Source organism: Salvelinus alpinus, chromosome 33, assembly GCF_045679555.1.
Source record: "Salvelinus alpinus chromosome 33, SLU_Salpinus.1, whole genome shotgun sequence".
Taxonomy (NCBI): domain Eukaryota; kingdom Metazoa; phylum Chordata; class Actinopteri; order Salmoniformes; family Salmonidae; genus Salvelinus; species Salvelinus alpinus.
The window spans coordinates 6,042,932-6,060,770 of NC_092118.1; the positions used below are offsets into that span (position 1 = coordinate 6,042,932).

The 17,839-nt window shown below is 42.5% G+C and overlaps 1 pseudogene; it reads right to left on the minus strand.

Annotated features, from left to right (window-relative positions):
* Positions 1 to 11,788: 11,788 nt before the first annotated feature.
* The window catches only part of LOC139562845 (cadherin-16-like), a 37,441-nt pseudogene continuing 31,390 nt past the window's right edge, over positions 11,789 to 17,839 (minus strand).

Consider the following 17,839-nt stretch of genomic DNA (forward strand, 5'->3'; position numbering starts at 1 on the left):
ACATTGAGTAGATGGCCAGACCAGCGCACATGCAATATGGTTCTGGGTGCAGAGATCACTAAATGACAGACCGTAAATATCTTACTATAAGAGAAAAATCATACACATACTGCATGTTGTGCTGTATGTGGTATGTGTTGGACATGCCGGCAAAAGCCAGCGATGCAGAGGTCCTCTCATGGTCCTGATTCGTTTCATAGCACCCATTCAGAGCATTGTTCTGGCTTCCCAAAAAAAGCTGCTTAGCTCTCAATGTCCCCATCTTAATGTGAGCCATGTGATTTAATGAAACCATTGTCCCTGAACAACCTTCCCTCTCTCCACAGTCATCCACTCCTCTCCTCTTCTCTCTCCGCCTAGCTGTGAATCACACGGGTAGGCCTACTTTCTTCCCTCTCTGCCATGTAATCACACCGCTCTTTTGTGAAGTGAAAATGTCACGCATTCAAAGAAAAATTATGAATGATACTCTTCTTGGCGTTATGTAGTAGTTGACTGAGGAGAAAAAGGATCGTCATGGCATACAATTGAGGCATAGGGCGATCTTCAGGAGGGTTACAATAATCAAACAACAAACCAAAACGCTCTCCATGTTTTCATCCCTCCTATATAATTATGGGTCATGATTATCTGTAACCTTTTACAGTTGAAGTCGGAAGTTTACATACACTTAGGTTGGAGTCATTAAAACTCGTTTTTCAACCACTCCACACATTTCTTGTTAACAAACTATAGTTTTGGCAAGTTGGTTAGGACATCTACTGTATGCATGACACACGTCATTTTTCCAACAATTGTTTACAGACAGATTATTTCAAATCAAATCAAATGTATTTATATAGCCCTTCTTACATCAGCTGATATCTCAAAGTGCTGTACCCAGCCTAAAACCCCAAACAGCAAGCAATGCAGGTGTAGAAGCACGGTGGCTAGGAAAAACTCCCTAGAAAGGCCAAAACCTAGGAAGAAGCCTAGAGAGGAAGCAGGCTATGAGGGGTGGCCAGTCCTCTTCTGGCTGTGCCGGGTGGAGATTAAAACAGAACATGGCCAAGATGTTCAAATGTTCATAAATGACCAGCATGGTCAAATAATAATAATCACAGTAGTTGTCGAGGGTGCAACAGGTCAGCACCTCAGGAGTAAATGTCAGTTAGCATTTCATAGCCGATCATTGAGAGTATCTCTATCGCTCCTGCTGTCTCTAGAGAATTGAAAACAGCAGGTCTGGGACAGGTAGCACGTCCGGCGAACAGGTCAGGGTTCCATAGCCGCAGGCAGAACAGTTGAAACTGGAGCAGCAGCACGGCCAGGTGGACAGGGGGACAGAAAGGAGTCATCCTGCCAGGTAGTCCTGAGGCATGGGCCTGGGGCTCAGGTCCTCCGAGAGAGAGAAAGAAAGAAAGAGAGAAAGAGAGAGAATTAGAGAGAGCATACTTAAATTCACACAGGACACCGGATAAGACAGGAGAAATACTCCAGATATAACAGACTGACCCTAGCCTTGCGACACATAAACTATTGCATAAACTCACTTATAATTATAATTCACTGTATCACAATTCCATTGGGTCAGAAGTTCACATACACTAAGTTGACTGTGCCTTTAAACAGCTTGGAAAATTCCAGAAAATTATGTCATGGCTTTAGAAGCTTCTGATAGGCTAATTGACATCATTTGAGTCAATTGGAGGTTTACCTGGGGATGTATTTCAAGGCCTACCTTCAAACTCAGGGCCTCTTTGCTTGACATCATGGGAAAATCAAAAGAAATCAGTCAAGACCTCAGAAAAAAATTGTAGACCTCCACAACTCTGGTTCATCCTTGGGAGCAATTTCCAAACGCCTGAAGGTACCACGTTCATCTGTACAAACAATAGTATGCAAGTATAAACACCATGGGACCACGCAGCCGTCATACCGCTCAGGAAGGCGACGCGTTCTGTCTCCTAGAGATAAACGTACTTTGGTGCGAAAAGTGCAAATCAATCCCAGAACAACAGCAGAGGACCTTGTGAAGATGCTGGAGGAAACAGGTACAAAAGTATCTATATCCACAGTAAAATGAGTTCTATATCGACATAACCTGAATGGCGGCTCAGCAAGGAAGAAGCCACTGCTCCAAAACCAGCATAAAAAGCCAGACTACGGTTTGCAACTGCACATGAGGACAAAGATCGTACTTTTTGGAGAAATGTCCTCTGGTCTGATGAAACAAAAATAGAACTGTTTGGCCGTAATGACCATCGTTATGTTTGGAGGGAAAAAGGGGAGGCTTGCAAGTTGAAGAACACCATCTCAACCGTGAAGCAACGGGGGTGGCAGCATCATGTTGTGGGGGTGCTTTGCTGCAGGAGAGACTGGTGCCCTTCACAAAATAGATGGCATCATGAGGAAGTAAGATTATATGGATATATTGAAGCAACATCTCAAGACATCAGTCAGGAAGTTAAAGCTTGGTCGCAAATGGATCTTCCAAATGTACAATGACCCCAAGCATACTTCCAAAGTTTTGGCAAAATGGCTTAAGGACAACAAAGTCAAGGTATTGGAGTGGCCATCAGAAATCCCTGACCTCAATCCTATAGAACATTTGTGGGCAGAACTGAAAAAGCATGTGCGAGCAAGGATGCCTACAAACCTGACTCAGTTACACCAGCTCTGTCAGGAGGAATGGGCCAAAATTGTGCGTCGCCCCACGGACCTCCCGGTCACGGCCGGCTGCGACAGAGCCTGGGCGCGAACCCAGAGACTCTGGTGGCACAGCTAGCGCTGCGATGCAGTGCCCAAGTTAAACAATTTAAAGGCAATGCTACCAAATACTAATTGAGTGTATGTAAACTTCTGACCCACTGGGAATGTGATGAAATAAATCAAAGCTGAAATAAATCATTCTCTCTACTATTATTCTGACATTTCACATTCTTAAAATAAAATGGTGATCCTAACTGACCTAAGACAGGGGATTTTTAACAGGATTAAATGTCAGGAATTGTTAAAAACTCAGTTTAAATGTATTTGGCTAAGGTGTATGTAAACTTCCGACTTCAACTGTACCTATCACGACATTATAGTGTATTTTGTGACATATTGTTGTAGCCCGTCAGTGGCTTTTGCCATGTTCTACTATTCATCTGACTGAGTACAATAAGAAGTGGTGCTAGACCTAAAGCTAAGCTAATTGTATTAGCAAAGCCAAGCGGTAGCATTCTCACAGGGCGGCCAAATCTGACTGCTTTAAAACTTCTCAGGGCTGCAATCCCGTTAACGGGATCGATATGACAACAGCCAGTGAAAGTGCAAACAACAGAAATCTCATAATTAAAATTCCTCAAGCATACAAGTACTTCACACCATTTTAAAGATACACATCTTGTTAATCCCACCACAGTGTCCGATTTCAAAAAGGCTTTATAGTGAAAGCACCACAAACGATTATGTTAGGTCACCGCAAAATCACAGAAAAACACAGCCATTTTGCCAGCCAAAGACAGGAGTCACAAAAAGCAGAAATAGAGATCAAATTTACCACTAACCTTTGATGATCTTCATCAGATGACACTCATAGGACTTCATGTTACACAATAAATATATGTTTTGTTAGATAAAGTTCATATTTATATCCAAAAACCTCAGTTTACATTGGCGCCATGTTCAGAAATGCTTCCAAAATATCCGGAGAAATTGCAGAGAGCCACATCAAATAGCAGAAATACTCATAAACTTTGATGAAAGATACATGTTTTACATAGAATTAAAGATAAGCTTGTTCTTAATGCAACCGCTGTGTCAGATTTCAAAAAAGCTTTACGGCAAAAGCACAATATTCAATAATCTGAGAACAGCGTTCAGCCACAAAAGGAAGCCATACAGTTACCCGCCAAATTGTGCAGTCAACAAAAGTCATAAATAGCATTATAAATCTTCACTTACCTTTGCTGATCTTCGTCGGAATGCACTCCCAGGACTCCCACAAACACAAGAAATGTTTGTTTTGTTCGGTAATGTCCATCATTTATGTCCAAATAGCTACTTTTGTTATTGCGTTTGGTAAACAAATCCAAAGTCACGAAGCGCATTCACTAAAAGCAGACGAAATGTCAAAAAGTTCCGTAACAGTCAGTAGAAACATGTCAAACGATGTATTGAATCAATCTTTAGGATGTTTTTAAGATAAATCTTCAATAATGTTCTAACCGGAGAATTCCATTGTCTTCAGAAGTGCGATGGAACAGAGCTCCCTCTCATGTGAACGCGCATGGTCAGAGCATGGTCAGCTCACGGCAGACCTTACTCATTCCCCTCTCCTTCGGCCCCACTTCACAGTAGAAGCATCAGACAAGGTTCTAAAGACTGTTGATATCTAGTGGAAGCCGTAGGAAGTGCAAACTGACTCATATCCCACTGTGTATTCGATAGGCGATGAGTTGAAAACCTACAAACCTCAGATTTCCCACTTCCTGGTTGGATTTTTTTTCTCAGGATTTGCCTGCCATATGAGTTCTGTTACACTCACAGACATCATTCAAACAGTTTTAGAAACTTCAGAGTGTTTTCTATCCAATACTAACAATTATATGCATATATTAGCAACTGGGACTGAGGAGCAGGCAGTTTACTCTGGGCACCTCTGGGACCTTTTTATCCAAGCTACTCAATACTGCCCCTGCAGCCATAAGAAGTTAATGCAATTACACAAAGGTCTATTCCAAAGCCCACGCCTGCAACACTACTTTGATAGGGAAGATGCAGAGCCCATTAGCTGCTATATGAATTTAATCGTCTGTGACTCTGTGAATTATTGTGTGCTACGTCACAAGTCACAAGACTTCAAGGTCCAAATGAATTAAGAGCACCATCCACATCTCGTCCACCGCATGGCCATCCCGCAGATAGCATGAGTGACGCACAGACCTGGTCCAACCTGCTGCTTACTTACAGTATCAAACATCCAAAAGGGTTATTTTTCATACAAAAAGTGACACGAAATCAGATGGACTCAGACATAAAGCTCGTACAAGCTGTTCCTAAGTGTTGTTCAGCAGTCTAACAGGCAGTAATGTACTTCTCTCTTTTCAAAGGACTTTCTGCTCATACTCTGTTGCTTGGCAAACAATTTCTAAAGTGGGTCTGGAGACTGGAGAGTGCCATTTATTTAGCTGCCTACTTACACACCTCTGTGCTTTGACGAAGTGATGACCTTGCTCTGCTGGAGCACAATGCAAATGCCACATGTGGTGTTACGTGAACATGTACGGTGGAAATGACTGTAAAATCATTATGAAATACAAATTCATCATTTGTAGTGTGCATATTCTTGCAGTATACATAAGATTTAGTCTGTTGTTTTCTTCAGAAGTGGTATATCAATGGTTTTAGGCTACTATTTTCTATTGATGTGTGAAGGGGAGGACAAGAGTGCAGAGAATGCTCTCCTGTGGTTCTAGGACGTGATGGCTATAGTAAACACAGGATTAACGCCACTCAGCATAGCCAGTGGAGCGACACGGTTTCTGGAATAAACCCCTCCCACGTCTGTGCCAGCCCCCTTTGGCAGGATCCGTTTCTGTCACTAAATGGGACCTTATTGGAGCCAAACCATGCCTTTCCGTTTCTGGGAAGGCTATGACGTCACGAGGAGCAACTGGGGACAGTTGGATATAGTTCCATGCAACACAGTTAGGCTACCACAGAGCAGAGGCAGCCAGCTGGAGCATGAGGTTCACTGTCATGCAATACCAATGCCTCAGTCACTTTTTCAATGTTTCCTGTCACTGAGTCTGCTTACAAGTTCATCTGGAAAGAGCTTGAATAGCCAGGGCTTTTCATAGGTAGGACACTAGTAGGAATAAGAAAATAATAAATTATACCTAGGTGTTTTGTCAGTGAATCCAATCATTTTGTAATCAAAATGCTAAATTCAGACACCCTGTTTCTTGATTTGAACTTCATTCAAATGAGACTCTGCATTTTAATTTCAGACGAGGGTAATGTAGACAGACGCAGACCCATTTGAAAGAGAGTAGTCATTTTCTGCAGACCTATTCTGTGTGTCGCAGAGCAGATCCAAATCACAACCCCAAAATTAGATTTCATGCTTGTCCCTTTCCCAAACCCACAGGAGATAGAAATGCTCGATATGTTTAATATACTTCAGATCAGGGAAATGACAGGTTTCCTGGTAGAGAGAGGAAGGCTTTTCCAATTTCCTGTCTTCTAACCATCAGTCGACTTCTGTAATCTTGCCCGTTGTAAACAGGCCGGTGCAATGGAGGTAGGTTGAGAGGGACTAAGTGGCCAAAGCCCTATTAAATTAATCAAGGCAGTGAAACGGCCCTCTCTTTCTGAGAGATTAAGTGGGTTTATAAATAGGCGGTGGCAGTGATGGTAAATTCCTTCCAAGTGTGTAACTTTCTATCTGCCCAGAGTTTTGTCAGAATTGGCAGTGGTGAGAGCAGCTAATTTTCACGCTGCTGCCAAGGCTGGCATGGCATCACTTTAAGGTCATTCACTTCCTGCCCTTACCAGCTGCAGATAGACAGTAGAAGTGGGCCCCCCACTCACGGTCAAGCCCAGCAGAGGTACCCCAGGGATTCCCTAACGAAACATTCAGTATGGAACTCTTGCTAGGTTCTGAAATGGTTACTGTGATGTCAAACTTTCCCCCGTGCTTGACTTGGAGTGAAATTGGTTCCGGGACTCATTTTGGGTTACGGTACTGTTTATATTTAATACTTTTGAGCTCACAATACTTTTGAGCTAATATTCGATAAGAGGAACAGGAGCTCAAGCAGTAGAACATTATGAGGGACCAGTACTCACCTCCGGTGAGCTTCTGCCCGAGTCAAGCACTGAACTTTCCTACATGCTGCTGATATACAGATAACCCCCATTACAGATGAGCACATTATCATGTTTGGCCAAAGTCAAATTGCTCACTGAGAGAATTCAAAATATACTTTTTAAAATGGGGAGAAAACACACAACAATGTTAAGTGACCCAGCAATGGAAACAGTACGGAACGCAAGCAAAGTTACAGAGCATCCATATGTGGTACATTACCTCTCATTTTCCTTGAGCCAGTTGGCGGGGACAGGGTCAAAAATGTCTCCTTCATACATGTCCCTGCCCCATAGCCAGCTGAACTACTCTGGTCCACAGAGACACAGAATATGGGCACAGAGAGGCTAAATATAGAGCAACAGTCCCTCACAGCCGTACTAATGCTTGACCCTATGTCAAAAGCAGGCTCGTTGGGCCTTTTCTACAGGGCTTTTGCGGTTATTCTGATTCTGAAGTACATGAGCATGTGCTGTTTTTAGCTGGGTCACGTGTGTATTAGTTCCAGTGTAATTCCCTTGTGTATGATTCCATGCACATGTACTGTTGGCTACTATTAGAAGACGCCATGGAGGAAGGAGCAACTTGCCTGCCTGTTCTATATATAGTATACTGGATTTAAATGTTATTTTTATACGTCCTAATACTTCCTGTTGTTGTTGTTATTATTATTGTGTTCTTCCTAGTACAGCCTAGTACGCTTGTGGAACACGGCTGAGCGGAGCGTCTGTGGATGTGAACTCCTTTCTCCTTTGATACACCACAGCCCATTTAACCCTGCATGGGAGATGACATCGCTAACCCATCTGCTAACCTGCACACAGATGTATACATGAATAGCTATTATCTCAGCGTTCACATAAACCAGATACATGAAAGGGAATAACGTGGCTGCTGAACTTTGTTTAAAGTGCCTCCAATGGAGCTAGGGCCAATTGCTCCAAGGAAAAATGTACCATTAGTAAACCAGAATGCATCAACTTGGCTAAACATCTTTTTTTATAAAATTGTGTTGGTTTGCCGCTGGGCGTCATTCAGAGGACCTTGAGCCTTGGGCTATTTATGGCATCCCCTGGGTGTATATATAGCCCAGCACGCTTGTCAGGTCATCAAGGTCACTTAAGCTATTGTCATCATCCTGTAAATTGGAGGCACATTTCTAAATGTGATTAAGACTGCTCTCTGGATAATCCTGGCTGTCCTATTACATGTACAACCATTTTGAGGGGGTTATTATAGATCCACAAGGGATGGAATGATTAAAGGCCCAGTGCAGTCAAAAACGTGATTTGCCTGTATTTTATATACATTTCAACACTATGAGGTTGGAATAATTGTGAAAATGATGATAATGCCATTTTAGAGTTTTCTAGAGCTGTTTAAAAAGACCCCCTGAAATTTCAGCCTGTTTTGGTGGGATGGAGCTTTGGCCTGCCTGCTGACATCATCAGGCGGTGAATTAGATAATAGACCAATAAGAAAGAGAATTCCAAACTTCTCTGCCAATAATAGCTAGTTTTCAGTTCCACTCAGACAGCCCTAGCAAAAATCTTGCTTGAGAAATTGCTCTTTACTAAGAAGCTATTTTTGTTATTTGAAACAGTTTTATTAGAAAACCATAAAAGTAAAGGTACGTACAGGGTATTAAACCTGGGATTGCTTTAACAATATATCAACCTCGATGTGGTTAAGCCTCCTAAAAAGCATTGTGAATGAACAGTAGGCTTCTCTTTTCAGTAGATTTACAGTGGCTTGCGAAAGTATTCACCCCCCTTGGCATTTTTACTATTTTGTTGCCTTACAACCTGGAATAAAAATGTATTTTTGGGGGGTTTGTATAATTTGATTTACACAACATGCCTACCACTTTGAAGAGGCAAAATATGTTTTATTGTGAAACAAACAAGAAATAAGACAAAAAACTGAAGACTTGAGCGTGCATAACTATTCACCCCCCCAAAGTCAATACTTTGTAGAGCCACCTTTTGCAGCAATTACAGCTGCAAGTCTCTTGGGGTATGTCTCTATAAGCTTGGCACATCTAGCCACTGGGATTTTTGCCCATTCTTCAAGGCAAAACTGCTCCAGCTCCTTCAAGTTGGATGGGTTCCGCTGGTGTACAGCAATCTTTAAGTCATACCACAGATTCTCAATTGGATTCGTTGGTTTCAAGTTTTCTTAGTCGTATGTACGGGATACGCATGTTATACATAATATACATTGTCCAACAAAATACTTGTTAGCACCTTTATTCACAATGTTTTGTTGATGTAACTATACGAGAGCGTATCCGGACGATTCCCTATGAAATGACCCACCCCTCATGACAAAGTACTACTGAATTACTATACAAAACATATTTTTGTAGTAGGGAGTGTGTAGTGAATGTGTAGATTATGCACTACTCAAGATACACAAGTAGAGTTTTGTAGTATTCAGTAGGAAAACAGTAGTATTTTCGGGAGTAATCATGTAGAGATTATTACTACTTATTGTTGGTACTAAATAAGTAGTCAAAACACTACAGCTTTACTACACAGGCTTGTCTATAGCAGTCAAGTAGAGTTTTTACTACTTGATTTTGGTAGTAAATAAGTATCACAACACTACAGCCAGACTACCCCGGTTTTTCGCGACCTCAGAAGAAGAGAAAACAGGAAGTCGTAGCTACTCCCGAATGTAATCATCTCCCATCCTTCGTCATTCTGTCCTTCATAGCCCTCATGCTGGCACCATCTTTTATATTTTATGAAAACTTTCATGTCGTTTAGGCATTTCTAGAACTTTTTACTACATCAAAACGATTGCTAACCGAAACGGTATTAGCTGATAGCCGTTGTCATAGAGATGTATTGAGTTTAGCTTAGCTGTTTGCTAGCCACATTGAAATCTAGATATGTAGCCTCTGTTTTTTGTCATGCTAGTTAATCAGTATGTGTGTTTGTATGCAAATGTTGGGTATGTTCATATCGGTATATTTACCCGTTCGACTTACCTCTTTTGACATAAGAAGACTGGAGATCACTCTTGGTAAGATTAACATTGTTTATCAAATGTGTTTCTGTGTTGTCTTATGTGACCTCTGTTAGCAGATGATTGATAGTGGCTTATTATTGGTTGTCTCTTCTGCTTGTCTGTATTTTCTAAAAGGTGATGTGTGGCTGCAACTAAAAAGAGGATCTGAAGATAGTCAAGTCAAAGCTGAATGAAGACAAGGCCTCAAATGGCTTATCAAAAAAGTGTAAATGTGTAATTTAATATGTAATTAATTGAATACAAATAAAACATGTATACTGTATATAATTGTTTGATGATATAACTACAGTTAGCAACTTGAGGAAATAACACGTGCACTAGTCTAGTAGTGACACAGTAGTGAAACACGATCTCAATAGTGATTTTGAATAGGCAAACAGTAATACTTTTTTTCAAAAGGGTTTATGTAGGAAATGAAAAGGGATCCGGAGCAATTCGGTAGTGATCAGTAGTGACACAACACTACACACACAGATGGCAGTAGTAACTCAATAGGGTTGAGTAGGCATGCAGTACAGCAGTAATGTAGTAGATACCCAAAAGCTCAGAAGTTACACAGTAGTCGTTAAGGGAGAATTATGTCGTGATTTGAGTAGGAGATATTGTGTGTTCACCAGTAGTGAAATGTCCCAATGTATCACTCATTACTACTTAAATTACTACATAAACCACTACTGGTTTACTACACATCAATAGAAATCAAGTAGTAAAACCAGTAGGTTGTGTAGTAATTCAGTAGTACTTTTTCATGATGGGTCTGTAAACAAGCACAACAGAGCAGCAAATTTGTACAGATGTTTTTAATGATTAGCATTCAGGATCATGTGTATCCATGTCTTTACTGTGTTGTGGTGTCAACCAATTGCACATCTGCTTTCACTGGACATCTTCATAGGTTTAGAAAATAATCCAAAATAGACATTACAACGTAGATGCATCGATTATCACTTAGCAATGGCTATGGAGGAAAACGTTCAGAAAGAAATCACATTGGCCAAACTCTATATACAGTATACTGTATGGCTCTGGTTGTTTTCTGACATGTTTTTGAGGGTTTAGAGATATCTATCTATTATATTTACTGCTAGAAAGTAAACAAAAGTATTTAACATACTGTATATATCTATAAAATCAAAGTATGCTATTAAAATACAAATGTATTTACTAATATAATGTGTCCCTCAGTTTTATGTCATTGGTGTTACCGCCTTGAAAATCATTCATTACATAATGGATAATTAACGATCGGCATGCGTTCTATGCAAAATAATGAACGACTTGGAAGGTGTGTTCCACGACGCGCTAGCGGATTCCCTCCAAGGGCAAACTGTTAACGGGGAAGTGGTCTATATTAAATACAATTACAAGCTAATCATACCCTTTTAGTATATCATACATTTGAGGATTCCATTGACAATTTGGTGTGTATAAATCCAAAGTGTCACTTGGTGTTACTCTATTTAAATGAAGGGAAATTACATTGTGAGCAGAATTATTAATCATATCACTTTAGTAAGGGATTTTTAAAGGGGTAATGACCTTAGATTTTAGTATATGTGGCCTCCATTTCAGAAAATCCTCATTTGCCAAAAATGTATCATTGGTGTTATCGTCATTGGTGTTACTACTCCTACTGGTGGTATAATGTTATCATTATTGTGAAAATTATTTAAAGTCATTAACCTGCCATTAGTTGATTTAGACTGGGAAGATGTACCCAAATACATTTACTGTAAATACAATTTTAAAATCTAGACAAATTAAGTGGACTTTTCCCCCAAATGCACTGCCTAAATACCACCGCAATCCAAGAACTACTCACTAGGTAAATAATATGCAAATTACTGAATAAACATTCTCACTATATCATCGCTCTACTAAGGGCAAAGTCAGAGACATATGCAGGCAGTACCCTCACAGTGAGATCCTCAGGGGCTCTCTCTCCTGGTTGGTTTTGCACGGCGGTTTAGGGTTCTGGTAGGACAGCCTCACAAACACAACGATTAGAATGATTCCTGGGATAAATAAGAAAGATAAAATCAAGCCCACCGTACTAAAATCTCCCATGACTCACTCAAGTGTAAGATCCTGAAAAAAGATCCTAAGTGAACTCAGATCATCATGACACAAAATTACACAAAGGACCATATTGCTTCTACTTTAGGCTCGGTTTCTGTACAAGCACTTTGTGACAACTGCTGATATAAAAGGGGCTTTAGAAATACATTTGATTGATTGATTAACTTTGCCGTTTTAACTTGGTAGCTTAAAGGTGTTCAGTCTACAATCCAACAGCAGCTACTCTAACCTATGACCCCCAGGGTTCCCAGTAGGATGCCAACGGTGGACTGGACAATTGGCATGCCTTGCTGCTGCTTAACGGCGGTCCTGCAGTTTCCTCTCACATTTGACGGGCACACCGTCACTGGGATTTAAGACACAGTCAACACCACTCACACAGTACAGGGACATATTCAGCCCTCATAAGAAAATCACAGCTACCCTGAGCAGACCACGATGACAGGGAGAGAACGTCTCCATGCCCCTGAGGCCTCAGGGTTTTACTAAATCACTAAACCTGCGGCCCAACCTGCCCTGAGACTGAGTCAGTACTCTATTCCAACATGCTGCCATACATCAGGCGTATAAGGAAACAAATCGCCAGGGATCTATGAGATGTCCTTTTCTATTTACAGAGCAGATGCTGTCGACAAGATTGAGTTGTGGAGATATTCTGAGGGGAGGGAGGGCCAGGAGAAAACACATTTACATTTACATTTAAGTCATTTAGCAGATGAACACAGACCCAGCATATGCCCAACCCAGTCCTATTTGCTTTCAGAGAAAGGACAGACATTACAGAGTAATTACAGCTCCAATGGCCCAGTATGAAAGGAAAGCCCAGAAGTGACATTGATTGTAAACACTGCATGTTTCTTTTGATAGTTCAATAATCCATTGACAAGACTGTAATAACAGCACAGCTACCAGAGCGAACAATGGTGGTGCTGACAGAAATGTATATTCTACTGAAAGGAATGCACAACAAATAATGGCCATCTATTATTGAGTCCTCGGTTGCAACACTCACTACCGAGTTCCAAACTGCCTCTGGAAGCAACATCAGCACAAGAACTGTTCGTCTGGAGCTTCATGAAATGGGTTTCCATGGCCTAACAGCCTCAGACAATGCGCAATGTCAAGCGTCAGCAGGAATGGTGTAAAACACGCAGCCATTGGACTCTGTAGCAGTGGAAACGCGCTCTCTGGAGTGATGAATCACGCTTCGCCATCTGGCAGTCCGACGGACGAATCTGGGTTTTGCAGACGCCAGGAGAACGCTACCTGCCCCAATGCAGAGTACCAACTGTACCGTTTTGTGGAGGAGGAATAATGGTCTGGGACTGTTTTTCATGGTTCGGGCTAGGCCCCTTAGTTCCAGTGAAGGGAAATCTTAACGCTACAGCATACAATTACATTTTAGATGATTCCATTCTTCTAACTTTGTGGCAACAGTTTGGGGAAGGCCCTTTACGGTTTCAGCATGACAATGCCCCTGTGCACAAAGCGAGGTCCATACAGAAATGGTATATCGAGATCGGTATGGAAGAACTTGACTGGCCTGCACAGAGCCCTGACCTCAACCCCCTCGAACACTTTTGGGATGAATTGGAAAGCCGACTGCGAGCCAAGCCTAATTGCCCAACATCAGTGCTCGACCTCACTAATGCTCTTGTGGCTGAATGGAAGCAAGTCCCTGCAGCAATGTTCCAACATCTAGTGGAAAGCCTCCCAAGAAGACTGGAGGCTGTTATAGCAGCAAAGGGGGGACCAACTCCATATTAATGCCCATGATTTTGGAATGAGATGTTCGACGAGCAGGTGTCCACATAATTGTGATCCTGTAGTTTACTTATAAGACCAATTTGACTGACGATACACAGAGGTATTTTGTCCATTTTGGCTAGCGTCTAAAAGCAAAGTAAACATCAGAGGGAAATTCCAAAAGCTCCAAAGCCTGTGCGAGAACGAAAAACATTACCTCAAATATATTTTTAAACATCTGCTTGTACTCAGTAAAGAGTCCTTGGATACAGGCTAATTCATTGGAAATGTAATTCACAGCAATGTATAAATAACCATGGCTGATAGATTAACTAGGTTTTGGCAAACACGAGTAAAATACTGGCATGATCAACAGCCCACATCAACATTATTCTAACAGAGGAAAGACCTAGGTCTATTTATCATACACATACTGTATGTGTGAGGGACCCTGTCACCTGTGTGTGGTGGAGCCTCTGTAACTCAAAACAAACAAACTGGCCAAAGGGTGACAAAGGTTTGGAGGGGGGAGGGTTCTAGTACAAATGCTCTGATACTTTAACTAATCTATGAACGAATTCAAAATACAGCGGCATATAACATAGAGGCAGGAGCTCCCGTCTCGTAAACAGAGGGTTAGCTGTTATCTGGGTGTGCAAAAGCCCCAGGCTGGCCTCTGACACTATTCCCCTTCATGTGCCTCTGTTCTGAAAGAGATGGAGAGACTGTGACACACCTCTGGACCAACACAAAGAACATTTTTATCTTCTTCTAACTTCTACTATTATCACGACAGGTCCTCAGGTCTGACAGACATTATAGTATATTACACTTTACACAGCCTTACACAGTTTGACGTGTCATTATGTACCGTATGTAATGTCAGATGCACAGTGCATTCGGAAATTATTCAGACTCCTTCCATTTTTCCACATTTTCTCGTCAATCTACACACAATATCCCATAATGACAAAGCGAAAACAGGTTTTTGGAAATGTTTGCAAATGTATTACAAATAAAAAACAGAAATACCTTATTTACATAAGTATTCAGAACCTTTGCTATGAGAATCGAAATTGAGCTCAAGCCCATCCTGTTTCCATTACTCACCCTTGAGATGTTCCTACAACTTAATTGGAGTCCACCTGTGATAAATTCAATCGACTGGACATGATTTGGAAAGGCACACACCTGTCTATATAAGGTCCCACAGTTGACAGTGCATGTCAGAGAAAAATCCAAGCCATGAGGTCAAAGGAATTGTCTGTAGAGCCCCGAGACAGGATTGTGTTGAGGCACAGATCTGGGTAAGTGTACCAACAAAAAATTCTGCAGCATTGAAGGTCCCCAAGAACACAGTGGCCTCCATCATTTTTAAATGAAAGAAGTTTGGAACCACCAAGACTCTTTCTAGAGCTGGCACACAGCCAAACTGAGCAATCGGGGAGAAGTGCCTTGGTCGGGGAGGTGACCAGGAACCCGATGGTCACTCTGACAGAGCTCCAGAGTTTCTCTGTGGAGATGGGAGAACCTTCCAGAAGGACAACCATCTCTGCAGCACTCCACCAATCATGCCTTTATGGTAGAGTGGCCAGACAGAAGCCACTCCTCAGTAAAAGGCACATGACAATCCGCTTGAAGTTTTCCAAAAGACACCTAAAGGACAAACAAGAGTCTCTGGTCTGATGGAACCAAGATTGAACTCTTTGGCCTGAATGCCAAGCGTCACGTCTGGAGGAAACCGGGCACCATCCTTACGGTGAAGCATGGTGGTGGCAGCGTCATGCTGTGGGGAACGGAGCAAAGTACAGAGAGATCCTTGGTGAAAACCTGCTCCAGAGCGCTCAGGACCTCAGACTGGGGCGAAGGTTCACCTTCCAACAGGACAACAACCCTAAACACAGAGCCAAGACAACACAGCAGTGGCTTCGGGACAAGTTTCTGGATGTCCTTGAGTGGACCAGCCAGAGCCCAGACTTGAACCTGATCGAATATCTCTGGAGAGACCTGAAAATAGCTGTGTAGCGACGCTCACCATCGGACCTGACAGAGCTTGAGAGTATCTGCAGAGAAGAATGGGAGAAACTCACCAAATACAGGTGTTCCAAGCTTGTAGCGTCATATCCAAGAAGACTCGAGGCTGTAATCGCTGCCAAAGGTGCTTCAACAAAGTACAGAGTAAAGGGTCTGAATACTTATGTAAATTTGATATTTAGGTTTTTTGTTTGTAATACATTTGCAACCATTTCTAAAAACCTGTTTTTGCTTTGTCATTATGGGGTATTCTGTGTTGATTGATGAAGGGGGAAAAACAATTGAATCCGTTTTAGAATAAGGCTGTAACGCAACAAAATGTGGAAAAAGTCAATGGGTCTGAATACTTTCCGAATGCACTGTATATCATCTTGTTAGGTAAGGTTGCAGCCGGCAGGCGTCAGTGACATAAATAGTAGAGGAGCCCTTGGTCTGCCGCGTCCTCAATGGCTCTTATTGTGATGGTTATTATTTCCGGCGCCGAAAAGAGATGGCTGCCTCGCTTCGTGTTCCTTGGAAAATATGCAGTATTTTGTTTTTTTACGTGTTATTTCTTACATCGGCATTCCCAGCCGCGTCCTCAGAGCATGCGCAGACCAGCTGGCTGGTGTGTTTACGGACATATTCAATCAATCCTTATCCCAGTCTGCTGTTCCCACATGCCTAAATATCAATTTGCTTACCGACCCAATAGGTCCACAGACGACGCAATCGCAACCACACTGCACACTGCCCTAACCCATCTGGACAAGAGGAATACCCATGTGAGAATGCTGTTCATCGATTACAGCTCAGCATTTAACACCATAGTACCCTCCAAACTCGTCATCAAGCTCGAGACCCTGGGTCTCGACCCCGCCCTGTGCAACTGGGTCCTGGACTTCCTGACGGGCCGCCCCCAGGTGGTGAGGGTAGGTAACAACATCTCCACCCCGCTGATCCTCAACACTGGGGCCCCACAAGGGTGCGTTCTGAGCCCTCTCCTGTACTCCCTGTTCACCCACGACTGCGTGGCCATGCACGCCTCCAACTCAATCATCAAGTTTGCGGATGACACTACAGTGGTAGGCTTGATCACCAACAACGACGAGACGGCCTACAGGGAGGAGGTGAGGGCCCTCGGAGTGTGGTGTCAGGAAAATAACCTCATACTCAACGTCAACAAAACAAAGGAGATGATTGTGGACTTCAGGAAACAGCAGAGGGAGCACCCCCCTATCCACATCGACGGGTCAGTAGTGGAGAAGGTGGAAAGTTTTAAGTTCCTCGGTGTACACATCACGGACAAACTGAACTGGTCCACCCACACAGACAGCGTTGTGAAGAAGGCGCAGCAGCGCCTCTTCAACCTCAGGAGGCTGAAGAAATTCGGCTTGTCACCAAAAGCACTCACAAACTTCTACAGATGCACAATCGAGAGCATCCTGTCGGGCTGTATCACCGCCTGGTACGGCAACTGCTCCGCCCACAACCGTAAGGCTCTCCAGAGGGTAGTGAGGTCTGCAGAACGCATCACCAGGGGCAAACTACCTGCCCTCCAGGACACCTACACCACCCGATGTCACAGGAAGGCCATAAAGATCATCAAGGACAACAACCACCCAAGCCACTGCCTGTTCACCCCGCTATCATCCAGAAGGCGAGGTCAGTACAGGTGCATCAAAGCAGGGACCGAGAGACTGAAAAACAGCTTCTATCTCAAGGCCATCAGACTGTTAAACAGCCACCACTAACATTTAGCGGCCGCTGCCAACATACTGACCCAACTCCAGCCACTTTAAAAATGGGAATTGATGGAAATTATGTAAAAATGTACCACTAGCCACTTTAAGCAATGCCACTTAATACAATGTTTACATACCCTACATTACCCATCTCATATGTATATATACTGTACTCTATATCATCTACTGCATCTTGCCATCTTTATGCAATACATGTACCACTAGCCACTTTAAACTATGCCACTTTATGTTTACATACCCTACAGTACTCATCTCATATGTATATACCGTACTCTATACCATCTACTGCATCTGCCATGCCGTTCTGTACCACCACTCATTCATATATCTTTATGTACATATTCTTTATCCCTTTACACTT